Source organism: Nerophis lumbriciformis, linkage group LG02, assembly GCF_033978685.3.
Source record: "Nerophis lumbriciformis linkage group LG02, RoL_Nlum_v2.1, whole genome shotgun sequence".
In the NCBI taxonomy this organism is placed as follows: Eukaryota; Metazoa; Chordata; class Actinopteri; order Syngnathiformes; family Syngnathidae; genus Nerophis; species Nerophis lumbriciformis.
In genome coordinates, this window is record NC_084549.2 from 20,947,450 (window position 1) to 20,965,496 (window position 18,047).

The 18,047-nt window shown below is 38.9% G+C and overlaps 1 protein-coding gene across 5 annotated transcripts in view; it reads right to left on the reverse strand.

Moving 5' to 3' along the window:
• Positions 1–2,747: 2,747 nt before the first annotated feature.
• Positions 2,748–18,047, reverse strand: part of khdrbs2 (KH domain containing, RNA binding, signal transduction associated 2) — a 142,101-nt gene continuing 126,801 nt past the window's right edge. For 3 of the 5 annotated variants that reach the window (XR_009815106.1, XR_009815100.2, XR_009815105.1), the window contains 3 exons: positions 15,579–15,622; positions 3,377–3,445; positions 2,748–3,121 (listed from right to left, as the gene is read on the reverse strand). The gene's annotated coding sequence lies outside the window, so the exon portion shown is untranslated. Of the gene's footprint in view, positions 3,122–3,208; positions 3,257–3,376; positions 3,446–15,578; positions 15,623–18,047 lie in introns of those variants that run through there. The other 2 variants (XR_009815137.1, XR_009815101.1) reach the window with 1 other exon arrangement.

The window sequence follows — 18,047 nt, forward strand, 5'->3', positions numbered from 1 at the left end:
ATATAGAACATTACACACGGCACTCAAAAATCTATCAAAATGTTTTAGTACGACTTTGGTAAGCTGTGAAGCCGCACCGCCTGATGGATTGTCGGAGCATTAAACATATGAGTATTCTTATGTTGTATGTATAAGGTAAGACATTATCTGGCGTTTTGTTTTGCAATATTATGCAAAAGTAACTTTACTTACTTTCTGGTACCTGCTGATTTGTATTTGGGATCCGCGCAAATCCTGAAAAATTGCGCGGCTCCGCCTTTGTTGTCCCTGCCGATACCATAGTCGATAAGCTTCATCTTTTTCTTTATCTTCTTGTTATGGGACATTCATCCTCCACTGTTGCCATTTCTAATATAAAGTAGTGTGAAGTTCTTACTTACTGTCAGTGAACTCGCCATGAAAGTGCTAAAACATACCGGTCTCGTGAGTTTACATTATTCACCCAAAGAACTTTAGTTATTAGAGAGTTCCGGTCGCACGGTTTTTCATGGGACACCTTGTTGTTGTTTCCGGATGAGGAGATGCTGCTCCGTTATTGATTTAAGTAAAGTCTGAATGTCATTAAAACAGTTAGCTTCATTTTTTGACACTTCTTCCACTCCCGTCCTTGCACGCTACACCGCTACAACAAAGATGACGGGGAGAAGACGCTGCCAAAGGTGAGCCACGTAAATAAGACCGCCCACAAAATGGCGCATCCGGAAGCGACTGTCAGAAAGCGGCTTGAAGATGATCTGTAAAACATAATCTATGCAACATTTTGACCAAAGAACCATCATTACATGTTATGTAGACCACAAGGAAGTGTTCTACATTTAGGAAAAAAAAAAGAAAAAAGACTCCTTTAATGCGCCCTATAATCCGCCTTATATTTAAAAAAAAGATTGAAAATAGACCATTCATCGGCAGTGCGCCTTATAATCCGGTGCGCCCTATGGTCCGGAAAATACGGTACACATAATAATGGAATAATAATAATTGGACTTTATTTATTACATATACAACGTGCAATGAAATCCCTTTGTGGGGTTATTGTACATTCTGCCATGGTAGAGGGCATGGGTTCGATTTCCAGCGAGGTTTATGTCAGGAAAGGAAAAAGTGGAAAGTGACAGAAAAAAATACCACAAACAGTGGAATATAACCCATCCTTGTGATGTGTAGGGGACCAGACAGGGCCGCACCTGGCTAAATTCGGGCCCTAAAACCATACTTGCCAACCTTGAGACCTCCGATTTCGGGAGGAGGGGCGTGGGGGCGTGGTCGGGTGTGGGGCGGAGCGTGGTTGGGGGCGTGGTTAAGAGGGGAGGAGTATATTGACAGCTAGAATTCACCAAGTCAAGTATTTCATACATATACAGTATATATATATATATATATATATATATATATATATATAGATATCTACATCCTGAAAATATGCAAACAAAACTGTGTTTAGATAATTGATACTTCAAACTTGCATAAATAAATATTAAGGAATATAACATAATTTGGCTTCTGAGAGTTTCAAAATGTAATGAATAAAATGCTAAAGTTGTTGATAAACAAGAAATTATTTTAATAATTAAATATGGTCATTTTAAATGAATTATTATGATAATTTAAAATCAATTATTTCAAATATGTTTATTTTAATGTATAATTCTATGGCTGGATGTAATAAGGAGTCAGGAAAAAATACAAATAAAAATACAATTAATTTTGATGTTTTTAGCAAAATATAGTAAACATGTATTTCGTTGTTTTTTTTGTAAATTAATAAATATATTTATTTTTAGGTAAGATAAACATAATAATACAATTTATCTCTAGTCTGGATGATTTAGTTCCTGTTGTTCTCCTGTCATGAAAAAAGGCTGTCCTCACTCAGGTCCGCATGGAGCTGGAGGGGGCGTGGCTTCCAGCTCCGGTTGAAAATCGGGAGATTTTCGGGAGAATATTTGTCCCGGGAGGTTTTCGGGAGAGGCGCTGAATTTCGGGAGTCTCCCTGAAAATTCGGGAGGGTTGGCAAGTATGCCTAAAACTGAATTTTATTTTGAGTCCCCTCATACTAAAATTTTTTTTTCGAGCATGCAAAAAAAAAAAAATAGTAATGTACAGATACAGAAGAAAATACTTCACATTGAAAACACAAAAAATTAAAAGAATACATGATTGTATTTTTAGTCTTCAAAAAGGAAGTGAAGTGAATTATATTTATATAGCGCTTTTCTCAAGTGACTCAAAGCGCTCTACATTGTGAAACCCAATATCTAAATTACATTTTTAAACCAGTGTGGGTGGCACTGGGAGCAGGTGGGTAAAGGGTCTTGCCCAAGGACACAACGGCAGTGACTAGGATGGCGGAAGCGGGGATTGAACCTGCAACCATGAAGTTGCTGGCATGGCCGCTCTACCAACCGAGCTATACCGCCCCGAAAGGAGTGGGAAGAAGTAAATCTTAGTTACTCCTACCCCTTCAAAAATGTAATTACAGTTTTATTTAGGTAAAATGAAACTCTGACAAATCTCTAACTGGGATTCGAACCCAGTATAACTGTTTACAAAATCAGCACTACCGCCGTTTCCCACAGTGAGCACGTTTAGAAAAAAAATGCCATTATATTATTATCAGTGACAGAGCAGGAGGAGGCTCGGAATATGTTTGCAGTAGAATTTAATATGAAGTGCCCTGTATTTTCATTTCTCTCAGGAAACTTACCCGTAAAAACCACAACCAAAAAAAAAAAAAAAAGATTACACTATGGTTTTACAAGCTTTAATTGCTTTGGAAAAAACTTTCTTACAAAATGTTGACATTTCTAGAAGGTAGTTTTCAGTTAAAGTTGGGTTTCTCAGGAACCAGCAGTGCTTTCAAGCTTGGCCAGCTGGTGTTGACAAGACACTGTCAGTCTATCAAACTCACTCTCTTTCATAAGATATAAAAGTCCAAACAACCTGAGCCGTGCAGAATAACAACAGGTGACATCAACGAGGCTCCGCCACTTCTTTGATGCTGGATTCTTGGCCGAGTGCTGCCTACAGTATATAAGACGCTCACAGACAGAGTGGCTTTTTGAAGGATGAAGAAATGTGATGACAGCGGCAAAGTCTTTAAGCACCTTAGACTCCAGTCTTTCTGCAAAACAAGACAAACGCACATGCAGTCCAATGATCCTTTTTCGGAAAAAGCCTGCATGTTTCATCAGTTGCATACGGTACACACCCCCACTAAACTGCACTGTGGCTTGGTTAAGAGCTACCAACAAAGGATCTGTGAGGCCATTTTGCAAAGGATGCATGCACACAAAGAAACAATAGTGCATGTGTAAGAAAAAGGCATGCATTGTTACGCCCTCTTTCCTGCATCGTCTGTAAATATTGGTAAACTTACCTTGGCGTTCACTTGACCAATGGTGATCGCTGATTCTGCCTCATGGAGCAGATCCTCCCATACATTGTACTGAAAGAAACAAACAGTTACATTATAAGCATGCTCTGAATTAAAGGGGAACATGATCACAATTTCAGAAGGGTTAAAACCATTAAAAATCAGTTCCCAGTGGCTTATTTTATTTTTCGAAGTTTTTTAAATTTTTTTACCCATCATGCAAAATCCCTAAAATAAGCTTCAAAGTGCCTGATTTTAACCATCGTTATATACACCCGTCCATTTTCCTGTGAAGTCACACAGTGATGCCAATACAAACAAACATGGCAGATAGAACAGCAAGGTATAGCGACATTAGCTCGGATTCAGACTCGGATTTCAGCGGCTTAAGCGATTCAACAGATTACGCATGTATTGAAACGGATGGTTGTAGTGTGGAGGCAGGTAGCGAAAACGAAATTGAAGAAGAAACTGAAGCTATTGAGCCATATCGGTTTGAACCGTATGCAAGCGAAACCGACGAAAACGACACAACAGCCAGCGACACGGGAGAAAGCGAGGACGAATTCGGCGATCGCCTTCTAACCAACGATTGGTATGTGTTTGTTTGGCATTAAAGGAAACTAACAACTATGAACTAGGTTTACAGCATATGAAATACATTTGGCAACAACATGCACTTTGAGAGTGCAGACAGCCCAGTTTTCATCAATTAATTTATTCTGTAGACATACCCTCATCCGCTCTCTTTTCTTGAAAGCTGATCTGTCCAGTCCAGTTGGAAATGCATCTGCTTTGAGTGTCGCAGGATATCCACACATTCTTGCCATCTCTGTCGTAGCATAGCTTTCGTCGGTAAAGTGTGCGGAACAAACGTCCAATTTCTTGCCACTTTCGCATCTTTGGGCCACTGGTGCAACTTGAATCCGTCCCTGTTCGTGTTGTTACACCCTCCGACAACACACCGACGAGGCATGATGTCTCCAAGGTACGGAAAACAGTCGAAAAAACGGAAAATAACAGAGCTGATTTGACTCGGTGTTTGTAATGTGTTTGAGAAAATGGCGGATTGCTTCCCGGTATGACGTCACAATGTGACGTCATCGCTCCGAGAGCGAATAATAGAAAGGCGTTTAATTCGCCAAAATTCACCCATTTAGAGTTCGGAAATCGGTTAAAAAAATATATGGTCTTTTTTCTGCAACATCAAGGTATATATTGACGCTTACATAGGTCTGGTGATAATGTTCCCCTTTAAGGACACATTACTAAATGTTGTAGAACTACAACACAATGCATGTAAAATATCGAAGGTTAGGGGCGGGGGTCTGCATTGTCAATAGCAGTGGTTTTCAAACTTTTTTCCACCAGGTACCTCCTCAGAAAACACAAGTACCACCATAATGACCAGCATTAAAAGATAGTAGCGTAGGGGGCCTAAGTACTCATTAAAAACAAGTATATTTAACAAGTATGTGTTATTTTTTGGGCCACTGTAACATTACACACAGTTTGAACAGTAACACTGTGTTTCAATATAGGAAAATAAAACACTGTACTTTAATCAAGTGATTCTTTGGTGTACCACTAGATAAAGCCCACGTACCACACTTTGGTCTATAGTTTAACCCAGCTGTGTCCAAAGTGCGGCCTGGGGACCAATTTCGGCCCATAGGTAATTTTTATTGGCCTTTAACAGATTGTAAAAACAAAATAAATTAATTATTATTGAAGAATGTTGGTAGTAATGCTATCAAACAGATAAATCCCAATCATGAATTTGGATTCATCACAAGCATTAGTAGTGTCATGATCCGTGGTCCAGATCATGTTTTGTGTTTTCTGTTTGTTTTGGACTCCTTTTAGTTCCTGTTTGTGCACCTCCTGAGTTTGTAACCATGGCTACTTATTATTTGCACCGGCCTCTTGTGTTCGGGACGCTCACCTGTTGCTCATCAAGAGACATTATTTAAGCCTGCCTTTGCCAGTCAGTCGGTCTGGCTTCTTTGTTTGCTTCATGCTCGCGTCATTTAAGTTTTGCTTGTCCCCTAGCCTATGCTAAGTTTAGTTTCGAGAGCTATTGGCACGTGTTTCTTTCGCATACTTGCCAACCTTGAGACCTCCGATTTCAGGAGGTGGGGGGTGGGGTGGTGGTGGTGGTGGTGGGGGGGGGGGGGGGTTTAGGGGGGCGTGGTTGGGGCGGGGGAGAAGTATATTTACAGCTAGAATTCACCAAGTCAAGTATTCATATATATATATATATATATATATATATATATATAAGAAATACTTGACTTTCAATGAATTCTAGTTATATATATTTTATTTTATTTTATTATATATATATATATATATATATATATATATATATATATATATATATATATATATATATATATATATGAATAAGAGAAATACTTGAATTTCAGTGTTCATTTATTTACACATATACACACACATAACACTCATCTACTCATTGTTGAGTTAAAGGTTGAATTGTCCATCCTTGTTCTATTCTCTGTCACTATTTTTCTAACCATGCTGAACACCCTCTCTGATGATGCATTCTGATTCGTCTCCTTGTTGTGTGCGCAGTTGTGCACTCTTTAAAAGCTGTAGATGTTATTGTCACATATGCATGTACAGAAGGTGGCAGTATTGTCCTGTTTAAGAGTGTCACAACATTGCTGTTTACAGCAGACGAACTGCTTTACGGTAGACGAAAACGTGACTGCTGTTGTTGTGTGTTGTTACCGCGCTGGGAGGACGTTAATGAAACTGCCTAACAATAAACCCACATAAGAAACCAAGAACTCGCCCTCCATCATTCTACAGTTATAACGTGATTGGGCAGGCACGCTGTTTTATTGTGGGAAAGCGGACGTGAAAACAGGCTGTCGACACGTCACTCAGGTCCGCCTGAAAATTTGTCCCGGGAGGTTTTCGGGAGAGGCGCTGAATTTCGGGAGTCTCCCGGAAAATCCGGGAGGGTTGGCAAGTATGTTCTTTCGACTTGTTTTCTGTTCTTGGTGGTGCTTTAATTTGTTTGAGAATTAAAGTATGTTCCTACCTGCAAGTCCTGTCCGGAGTGTTCCGTTTGCATCCCGGGGGAACGAACCGCGCAGTAAGCCGCAACCAAACCGTGACAACTAGTAGTATTGCTTGCATGCAAAATTTCAATTAAAAAACATTTCAATTAACTTAAAAAACATGGCAATATTTGGACACAAATGCAATTTTGTTGTGGGAATAAATTACAAAATAAAGGAGCAAAATACATTTGCATACGTTTGTGATTAATGCAATATTTGTTGTGATTAGTTGCATGAGTTAATTCGGTATTTTATTATTAGATCTTCCACAAAATGTTCATTTGTCGTCTATAACACAAAGCTGATGTGGACGTTTTGTTCAACTGGCCTAGCTTATATTGTCGTACTGTACACTGGTTTGCTTAAAGCAGTTTGATAGTACGAAATGTATCAAAATGGCCCCCGGCATCCTGCAGTTTTTCCGAATACAACCATTGCTGGAAAAAGTTTGGACACCCCTCGTTTAGCCCATCAGCATAAAGGAGGATTTGGGTAACAGTCAAAAAGGAAAACATTTGTAAACACATGTAGTTTGAAGAAAAAAAGCTGCATTTAAAAAAAAAAATGTTGTAATCATTTTTTTATAAAAAATTATGTTAAAAAATAAAGTGCTGCTGTTTCTGTTGAGCGGCTGCTGTTTCTGTTGCCGTTTGTTTGTGGTGTGGGCGCCCGTGGCTGCTGGGTCTGGTGCAGGGGTGTGGCTGATGTTGTGACTGATGGCAGCGCGCGCGCGTGATGGCTGTCGGGGATGACGAACTGTGTATATGTATGTATATGTGTGTGTATGTATGTATGTTTATATATGTGTATGTGTACATATGTGTATGTATATGTATATATGTGTATGTGTGGGTATGTATACGTGTATGTGTGTATGTGTATGTATATATGTATGTATGTATGTATATTTCTGGGGGTACGCTCTGGGCCTGCCTGTCAGACGGGGGTCGACGCCTCAGGCTACTGCATCCGAACTGCGTGTCTGGAGCTCCTGGGTCCCGCTGTCCATCCCTTCCGGGTGCCCGTCTTGGTTGGGGCCTGTTGGGCCTAGTCCCTGCGTCTGTTGTGGTAGCTTGGTGCTGCAAGGTATTCCGAGGTGCTGCGAGTCGGCCAGTTGCTGGGGTAGTGACCTTGTTTGTCAGCATGTCTGTGATCTTCTTTTAATTCTTTTTTTTTTTTTAATTAATTAATTAATTAATTAATTTATTTATTTATTTTTTAATATATTTTATTAATATTATTTTTTAATTTTCCCCTCCCTCAGGGGGGGGGCTCGGCGGGGCGGTTGCTGGTTGTTCCATCTCCATCGTTGGGGTCCCTGCGGGTGGGGTGGGTGGTTCCCGTGGCCCTGTGCCTGGGTGGTCCTGCGGCGGCCGGTTTGGGTGGGGTGGCCGGGGGCTGGCCTCGCCGCGCTCTCCGGGGGTGGGGGGTGGGCTCGTGGGGGCCCGGTTGCCGGTGGGGCGGGGGCGGTCTTCCCGTCCGGTTGCGGGGAGTCTCTGGGTCCCTCGGGCGGGGCGTCTCGCCTTTCTGCCCGTGTGGGGTGTGGTCTCTCGCTGGCTTGGGGTCTGGCTGTCCCCTGCTTTTCTCGTGCCCTGTCCTCTGCCGGGTGCGTCTGTCTGCGGCCTGCTGCTGGCCCTTGTGGGCGGTACGGTGGGTCGGGCTCTGGGGTTCCTGTCGCTGGCCGGCTTGGCTGCGTGGGGGCGGTGGTCCCTGGTTCCCTGGGCACCACGCCTCCTGTTTGTGGGTTGGGCTCTCGGGGGTGATGGGGCCGTGCTCTGGCTCCCACGCACTCTGGGAGTCGATTGTATTGTACATGCAAATTCACATATGCTCACATACGTACATAGGTACCTACGCTCCCACATACATACACAAATACAGTACATATTTACCTACCTAATGTTCGTACATCCACACGCACATTCAATATACAAACATACACAGACACATACTGTACATATACATTCACTGTACAAACACATATACACATTCTGTACATATACATTCATTGTACAAACATATACACATTCTGTACATATACAAGTACATATGCATACTTACACTCATGCACATAATCACGTTTCATCAAACATATATTAACGTTGTTGCCCTAGGGTAAACTGGGTGTAACACATGGCACACTGACAAAGCTTAACCTATTGTGACTATAACAATCTACAAGGTTAATGTAGGTTGCTTCTCTTTCTCCCCCTCCATTTTTCTGCATTCTTTCGTATCTCAAGTTATCATTACGTATATGTATTGTTGCATTTAAACAACTGTATTGTTGATAATAAAGGTAAATTATTGGTATTGTTCATTATCAATAGCGCTATTTCTATTGGTATTTGTATTGATCCATTTGTAGTGTAATAATGCTCATTGTTATTTCTGTATTATTTTTTATTTTTCGCTAACTGCTTATTTGCTATTACTTTTACCATCATATTTGTACATGTCATATTTGCTGATGTTGCTCTATTGTTGTTGTTGTTGTTGTTTGCTGTTGTTGTTTTTGTCTCTCTGTCTAATCCCCCTCTTGTCCCCACAATTTCCCCCTCTGTCTTCTTTTTTTTTCTCTTTCTATCCCCTCCTGCTCCGGCCCGGCTGCACTAAATGATAATATAAATACATTTAATAAAGTCAAATACAAATAAGGCAACAAGAGAAGTATCCTACACTTCTCTTTTGTAAAGTAAATCTGAACAGCCGACATGGGCATCTACATCAACTATATGATTTGCCTGAGAAGCTGGACAGGACATAAAAACAAAAAAAAAAAACAAAACAAAAAAAAACAAAAAAAAAAATAAAAAAAATAAAGTAATATTATTTTGAGACACTAAGAGATTAAAGTACAACTTTAAAAATAAATAATATTCATGAAACTCATACTAAACGTACAGTATACTAGTATAAGGGTCCTTAATAAGATATGGTTGGTGGGAGATAAAGTAGAAGTTGGATGTTGTACATTATAATTATATTACTTCATAAAGCTACTGTAGTTGTTTGTAGTACATTCTATTGTGTTGTTTATCATACACTAGCTACATTTTTTTTTATTTTTTAAAGGCACGTTACATTGGGATTACCTGCTCTTGCCTTGCTGCAAACCATGCTGCATATATTACTACACTGGAACTGATTGGTTGGCGTTAATTGCCTCCATCAAATTTCAGTCCATGAAAGATTTATGATCATTCCTCGTGTTCCTGCCTCTTCTTTATTGCAAGCCTGTGTTTTATTGTTTTTTAATGGGCTGTCAGGGTTGTAAAAGCTGCTCTTTGCAACCCTTGCAGGAAGTTAGGAATGAGCTGAAACTGTACAGAATTGTTGCAAATTAAAGCGCAATGCAAAAGAAAACAAAAAAGGGTTCAGTCGCTTGTAAAGTGTGCTCATAACATGCAGATATATTTAGTGACTGGTCACTTTAGTCACATCAACAAGGTTGTCTTGTTCAGGTGTTTACTTGATCAGCTTGAATTGCCCCATGGATAAAATGGTACTTTGTTGTAGCTGAGATAGGCTCCAGCGCCCCCCGCGACCCCGAAGGGATTAAGCGGTAGAAAATGGATGGATGGATGGATGTTTCTGCTAAACTTTACTCAGCAGTGACGCTGGCGAGTCAACATGTCCTTTGTAAGAGTTTTAGTTCAGTTTGGCAGCATTGCGACCGTGTCCATTCAAAATCCCATTGAGGTAATTGCTCATTTAGCATCGCTTCAAACGCCATCATCGTGACAGTTTTATGCCCGTATTTCTAAAATGACTGTTCTTTTTAAGTTTTTATCGTCGCTGAAGCTTTTACACAAAGATGTCTAAAAACATTTTTTTCTTAGATTTCACCCATTTCATGTGTTTTGTTTACTTTTTCAATAATGACCAAGTGGCATAGCAGTTTTGAATTGGTTTCACTGCTTTAGGAGATCTATTTTCTTTCCCCTAGGACAGTGGTTCTTAACCTGGGTTCGATCGAACCCTAGGGGTTTGGTGAGTCGGCCTCAGGGGTTCGGTAGAGCCTCCGCCGCGGAGATCAAGACACACCCGACTCATCTTGTAAATAACAACTTCTCCCTATCGGCGTACTATTGATACCCTCAAACAATGTTCCCTCTAATTTTCCATCTGATTTGCAGGTGTGTAATTTGTTGTGAGTTCATGCACTGTGTTGGTTTTGTTCTTTGAACAAGGTGATGTTCATGCATGGTTCATTTTGTGCACCAGTAAAAAAACATATAACTTTGTCGTGAATTTGAATTTTTAAAATTTTATTTATCACTAAAGAAGGGTTCGGTGAATGCGCATATGAAACTGGTGGGGTTCGGTACCTCCAACAAGGTTAAGAACCACTGCCCTAGGACATATTAAATATTTTTTTTACCTTTTCATATAAACTTTGGACATTATTTGGAATATAAACACATGAGTAATGGACATATTGGATTTAACTGAATTATAGTTGTCAATTTTAGTCTTTTTGTTTATTGTTCATACATGATTATTTATAATACATCCAAATCTTTACATAACTTGTGAACATATTAACATAGTACTTCTTAATATTTAACGATAAACATACTTGAACTGAATTTCTGTTGGTTGTTTCTTTTGTGCACACACTCACATAGATCGGAGGTCTGCAAACTGCGGCTCTAGTGGCTCCCTGGAGTTTTTTCAAAAATTGTGAAGTGAAGTGAATTACATTTATATAGCGCTTTTTCTCAAGTGACTCAAAGCTCTTTACATTGTGAAACCCAATATCTAAATCAATCAAATCCAATCAACTTTATTTATAAAGCACATTTAAAATTTACCACAGGGGTAGCCAAAGTGCTGTACAATGGGCAGGTTAAAAGATAATATGAGTACCGAGCAAACACAACACAACACAAACAGAACACGATAAAAAATAAATAAATAAAATAGAATAAATAAAAACATAAAAACAGGTTCACAGCAGGTGTATTATGGGGCGCCATTGCAGGATGGATATCACTCAGTGTTAAAAGCCATGGAATAAAAGTATGTTTTTAAGAGAGATTTAAAAACAGGAAGAGAGGAGGCTTGTCTAATACTCAGAGGTAGGTCGTTCCAGAGGTTGGGAGCAGCAACGGCGAAAGCTCTGTCACCTCTAAGCTTCAGCCTTGTGTTAGGGACCGTCAACAGTAGCTGATCAGCTGATCTTAAGGATCGGGTGGGGCAGTAAGGCTGAAGGAGGTCGGAGAGATAGGTTGGCGCGAGGTTGTTTAGACATTTAAAAACAAATAAAAGGAGTTTAAAATTGATTCGATAATGCACAGGGAGCCAGTGAAGGGACGCTAAAATAGGGGTGATGTGCTCATGTCTGTGCTAGCAAATTTAAGTTACATTTAAACCAGTGTGGGTGGCACTGGGAGCAGGCGGGTAAAGTGTCTTGCCCAAGGACACAACGGCAGAAGGCGGAAGCGGGGATCGAACCTGCAACCCTCAAGTTGCTGGCACAGCCGCACTACCAACCGAGCTATACCGCCCCAATGTTTGAAAAAGATGGGGGGAAAATATATTTTTGTTTTAATAGTGTTTCTGTAGAAGGACAACATGACACAAATCTCGCTAATTGTTAGAAATGCCCACTGTTTATATTAAACATGATTCTCTGATGAGAGTATATGGCGAGCACCGTTTTGTCCTACTAATTTTGGCGGTCCTTGAACTCACTGTAGTTTGTTTACAATGTATAACTTTCTTCAACCATGCCAGAGAAAGACGTGTTTTATGCCACTCCTTCTTTGTCTCATTTTGCCCACCAATCTTTTCATGCTGTGTGTGAATACACAAAGGTGAGCTTTGTTGTTGTTAATGACTTGTGTGGAGTGCTAATCAGGCATATTTGGTCACTGCATGACTGCAAGCTAATTGATGCTAACATGCTATTTAGGCTAGCTTTATGCACATATTATATCATTATGCCTCACTTGTAGGTACATTTGAGCTCATTTAATTTCCTATGTCCTTTAATTTATATTTGCATGTCTCATGACATATTATCTGTATGTAATATTGCCTGCATTTCTGATAGTGGTTTACGTGCCGTTATAGACGACAGCAAACGTTACCCAGCTTGCATAGATTGTTCTAAATCCATTAGAAAAAGACAGCCTGCCATTTCCTTTAACTTGGACACACACATCTATACCTTTGGCCATTCTAAGACAGTATATTTAGAGGAGTTATCTCACCCCCTGAGAAACCTGCGTTTTATTAATGTTTTCCAATGTTGTAAAATAAGTATTACATTTCAACATTTCTGTCAACGAAGATTTGTGTCAGCCTGCGACACAGTCATTTTGATAGTAGGCTAATATAGCTAATATAGACACTTATATCATGTGTTGACTTCATTATATCATTTATAGAAGGCTTTTAATTGTTTGCGGCTCCAGACAGATTTATTTTTTAATTTTTGGTCCAATATGGCTCTTTCAACATTTTGGGTTGCCGACCCCTGCCATAGATACATCTACTTTTGGTCACCAAGAGTAATACAGTAAACCCTCGTTTACCGCTGTTAATTGGTTACGGGCCTGGCCGTAGTAAACACATTTCTGCAAAGTAGGAATTATTAAGTATAAATAAGATATTTTCATAGCTAGAGCCTGTTTAGGACTTTTAAAATTTTTTTTTTTTTACCATGAACAATCCCTCTATATATGAAATAACACCCACATTGTAGGGCTGGGCGATATGGCCTTTTTTTAATATCTCGATATTTTTAGGCCATGTCACGATACACGATATATATCTCGATATTTTGCCTTAGCCTTGAATGAACACTTGATACATATAACATACTTGCCAACCTTGAGACCTCCGATTTCGGGAGGTGGGGGGAGGGGCGTGGGGGTGGGAGTGGTCGGGGTGGGACGGGGGCGTGGTTGGGGGCGTGGCTCAAAGGGGAGGAGTATATTTACAGCTAGAATTCACCAAGTCAAGTATTTCATATATATATATATATATATATATATATATATATATATATATATATATATATATATATATATATATATATATATATATATATATATATATATAAGAAATACTTGACATTCAGTGAATTCTAGCTATACATATATATATATATATTATATATATATATATATATATATATATATATACATATGTATATATATATATATGTATTTTATTATATATATATGTATATATATATATTTATTTTATTATATATATATATATATATATATATATATAAATATATATATAAAATACTTGAATTTCAGTGTTAATTTATTTACACATATATACACACATAACACTCATCTACTCATTGTTGAGTAAAGGGTTGAATTGTCCATCCTTGTTCTATTCTCTGTCACTATTTTTCGAACCATGCTGAACACCCTCTCTGATGATGCATTGCTGTGTGGCACGCACAAAAGTCCTTTCATCAAATGCACTAGATGGCAGTATTGTCCTGTTTAAGAGTGTCACAACATTGCTGTTTACGGCAGACGAACTGCTTTACGGTATACAAAAACGTGACTGCTGTTGTTGTGTGTTATTGCCGCGCTGGGAGGACGTTAATGAAACTGCCTAACAATAAACCCACATAAGAAACCAAGAACTCGCCCTCCATCATTCTACAGTTATAACGTGATTGGGAAGATATGCTGTTTATATTGTGGGCTAGCGGACTCAGGTCCTCATGGACCTGAGTCCGCCTGAATTTCGGGAGATTTTCGGGAGAAAATTTGTCCCGGGAGGTTTTCGGGAGAGGCGCTGAATTTCGGGAGTCTCCCGGAAAATCCGGGAGGGTTGGCAAGTATGGCATATAATCACAGCAGTATGATGATTCTATGTGTCTACATTTAAACATTCTTGTTCATACTGCATTAATATATGCTCATTTTAAACTTTCATGCGGAGAGGGAAATGACAACTAAGTCAATTGACCAAAACTGTAATTATTAAACAGTTATTAAGCATTCATGTCATTTCATAACAGAAAGTGCAAGATTGTCGGAGACATTTTAAAACAAGCTATTAGTGCACTTTTGTACATGATGCCACTAAGATGACATATCAAAACAACACTAAATTAAAGTACACTTTTTGTACAGAACGCCACTACAATAGTTTAAAACAAATAAAGTGCACTTTTGTGCATGATGTCACACAAGATATTTCAATAACTGTCAAATAAAAATGAGCTGCATAATAGGAAATCAAATTGTGTATGTCCTTCACTATGTGGTAGGTTCCTGCGGACGTTATCTCCTTCTGTTGTTGACTATTTTTTTCATACGGTGTTGATGTGGAAATGGTTGCCTCGGCATTTTGTTGGTGTGGCACCGAACGGAGATGTTGACATGCGGAGTAAGCACTCTTCATTCTCTAGCAGGTGACTTTTCAAATGATGCTACATATTATCAGTAATGCTACTTTTTGTAGCAACGCTTTTGCCCCACACTTGACAAATTACAGTTGTCTGTTCGTCATATTCCCACTTGAAGCCAAACCACCGCCAGACGATGGACCCCCTACTGTTTTTCTTGGGAATTAATTCTTCCTTCATTTGTTACCAGATTTGCACCTTCTTTCTCTCGTATTACCACTCGCACCACAGCTAACGTTACCCATGCCGCTACCTCTCTGCTCTGCAAGGGCGTATACGTATGTGACGTATGTGAGAAGGTGCGCTTGTTTTATGTCTCTGTGAGAAGGAGAGACAAGAAAGAGTGAGAAGAGCCTGTAGTGTAATGCCCGCAGCTAAAAGCAACTGCGTGAGAACGTATACTCGAATATCACGATATAGTCATTTTCTATATCCACAGAGAAAAACCCGCGATATATCGAGTATATCGATATATCGCCCAGCCCTACCACATATTCTCCTTATATTAAAGCCTGCTTGAGAGCACATGTTGGTGTTGTTATATTTCCACATGCTATGATGGAAAACAAACATGAAATCACATCTCTTCATTTGCCGGAAAGTGATTTCCAATTCAAAAATAGGTGAACCAAACCTAATATGTTTGCCATCATGCAGAGATGTGTTTAATTGTGTTGTTTTATAGTTGTATCAAGTCTGTTTAAACACGTCCTCTCACCTGTTTTATGGCCGCTTGTCCGCGCTGCTACCGTGCTTTTATACCTAAAAGGAAGCAAAACATGATTTTATGTTGCGTCCAAAATGCATCGAAAAGTGCATGCACATGACACGTCAATGCATTTCATCACTGTGAAAAAAGTAAACCACATGAAGGTAAATGTCCTGAAATTTAGTTTTATCTTAATTCAAGTGAAGTTTAGAACAAGCTTTTAGTGTTTTGTTTATGGTCATTTATACCAATGTAGCATTTAGAAGCATCTAGTTAGAGGCGTGTTTATTCTGGCTCGAAAAAGGGCAGGTTTACTTTTTCGTTAGTGGAAGTTAGATTTGAATATTAAAGTCAGTATTTTAATGTTTACCTGTTTAGAGTTTAACTGGACGGCAGCCATGAGGTTTAAAGATGCATTGCAAGGTCTCAAGTTCAGTGACAGAAAAGTTAGGGTGGTGGGGGAAAAAAAGGTTAGAAGAGACATTGCAGATAAAAAAAAACGCTGCAATTTGATATTCAGCAATCACATAACTTACGTGTTTGTTGTGCTCTGAATGCACATTTACATTATTAAGATAATAGAACATAAGGGGACTTCTTACCTTTTTAACGCCATATGTCAATAGTGTCGGTCTGTTTACTGATGTCAAACCTCACAAAATGGGTTAAAAACATTAATTACTTCCGTGATGTACTGTAAAATCCATCACCATTACCTAGGCGATTAAACAGAAATTTAAATTATAAAACCAAAAATTGATTTAGGACAGGGTAATTGTTTGTTTATGCAGTGAGTTCGTGGAAATCATGCAAATGTTTAACAGGATTAAATACATTTTGGCAGCAACATTAGGTGAAGAAATGAAATCATAAATAGCCCCATCAATTTAGAGAGACCTACACACGGTGTTGGGGGTTCGTTTTTATTAAATGCTCAATGTACAAATACAGATTGGACACAATTCACCAAAGCACTCATTATAAAGTACACACTGTGCAATGCTTGATTGCTTTCAACCCCAAAGAAAAACATTTTGCTTGCATCGGTTGTATCGCAGAGATTGGAAAAACCACGCCATAAAGTCCTCCAGGTAACGATTTACAACTGCACAATGTGTGTGCTTTTTTTTATTTATTTACTTCACCTTTCTCCTCTTATTGGGAAACCATGCAGTTACTTCCAAGCAGTCATCACAAACCTGTACTTTCAAAATCTATACATACAAAACTAAAAGTGGTGAACAGAAGTACATTTTTTGTGAGGATTAGGGTTGGATTTTAGGGCAAAACTTTTGTTTCATAGATTGTTTTTGTGTAAATAAAAGAAAACAAATGTAAAAAGGAAATTTATTTCCCAAATATTGTTTACATACAGTAGTTTTTTTTTGTTTTTTTTACTTGACAGGAACAAACATGAACTAAAGCAGCGATTTCCAAAATGGAAATATAGAAATTATAGCTATTTTCTTTTTCCTTGTCGTTATACTGTTTTATTCATTTTACCTAAGTTGTCACATTGGCCATTTTCAGAAAGCGAAATAATGTGCACTGCTGTTTTAAGGATTATTCAACTTATTCAACAGTTAAAAAAAACCTGGAAGAGAGATTCAGTAGATTCCGAAAAACCACTAGAGTGTTGTAATATAGATGATCTTTGACTAGCTTTGCTTAGCATTAGGTCCTAAAAAAACATGAATTTCTAGTGTTTATTTACGAGTTAGAATGTATAAGAAAAGAAAAACATATGTGTTGTGAGTGCTTGACATGTGTATAAGTGTTGCCATGGTGATGTAGTGGGTGTATGCACCTGGATGGATGTAACTCCATGTGTGAAACTTTGTTTCACTTATTATAACCACCCTGATCTTTTTGGTAATGTTAAGACTTTTGTTTAGTACAAATGTGTGTGGAGTTGTGACGTATCAGGATAAGCTTAGACATCTATTTGTGTGAGGGGGAGCGTGACGGCTGACAGTTTAATATTAACTGTCAAAAAATAAATCAAATCAATTGATAGATTTTACATATGTATTGTCTATTAAATAGACACAGTACAAAAATGGCCTCACGCTTCAGATGAAATCGCAAGTCGCACTCGAGACAACGATGTGAATTTTGATTTTAGAGAGTAAATTCAGAGGCATTATGGTCCTTTTATCCTCATCTCTATGAATGTTTCCAGGTGTCTCAATTTAGATCAGAATAGATTTGATGGCTTTGAGAGTTTATTTTATCATTTTATTTTGTGCGGCGTGCGCCGCATCCAAACTTCAAGTGCAATAACATGTTTCACCTTGAGGGCGCGCTGGACTTGTTCCAGCCTCAGAAGCGTAGAAGAAATCGATCGGAGGATACACGCAAACCCACATTTAAAAAGGGGAACTGCACTTTTTGGGGGGAATTTTGCCTGTCATTTATAATCATACTTGCCAACCCTCCCGAATTTTCCGGGAGACTCCCGAAATTCAGCGCCTCTCC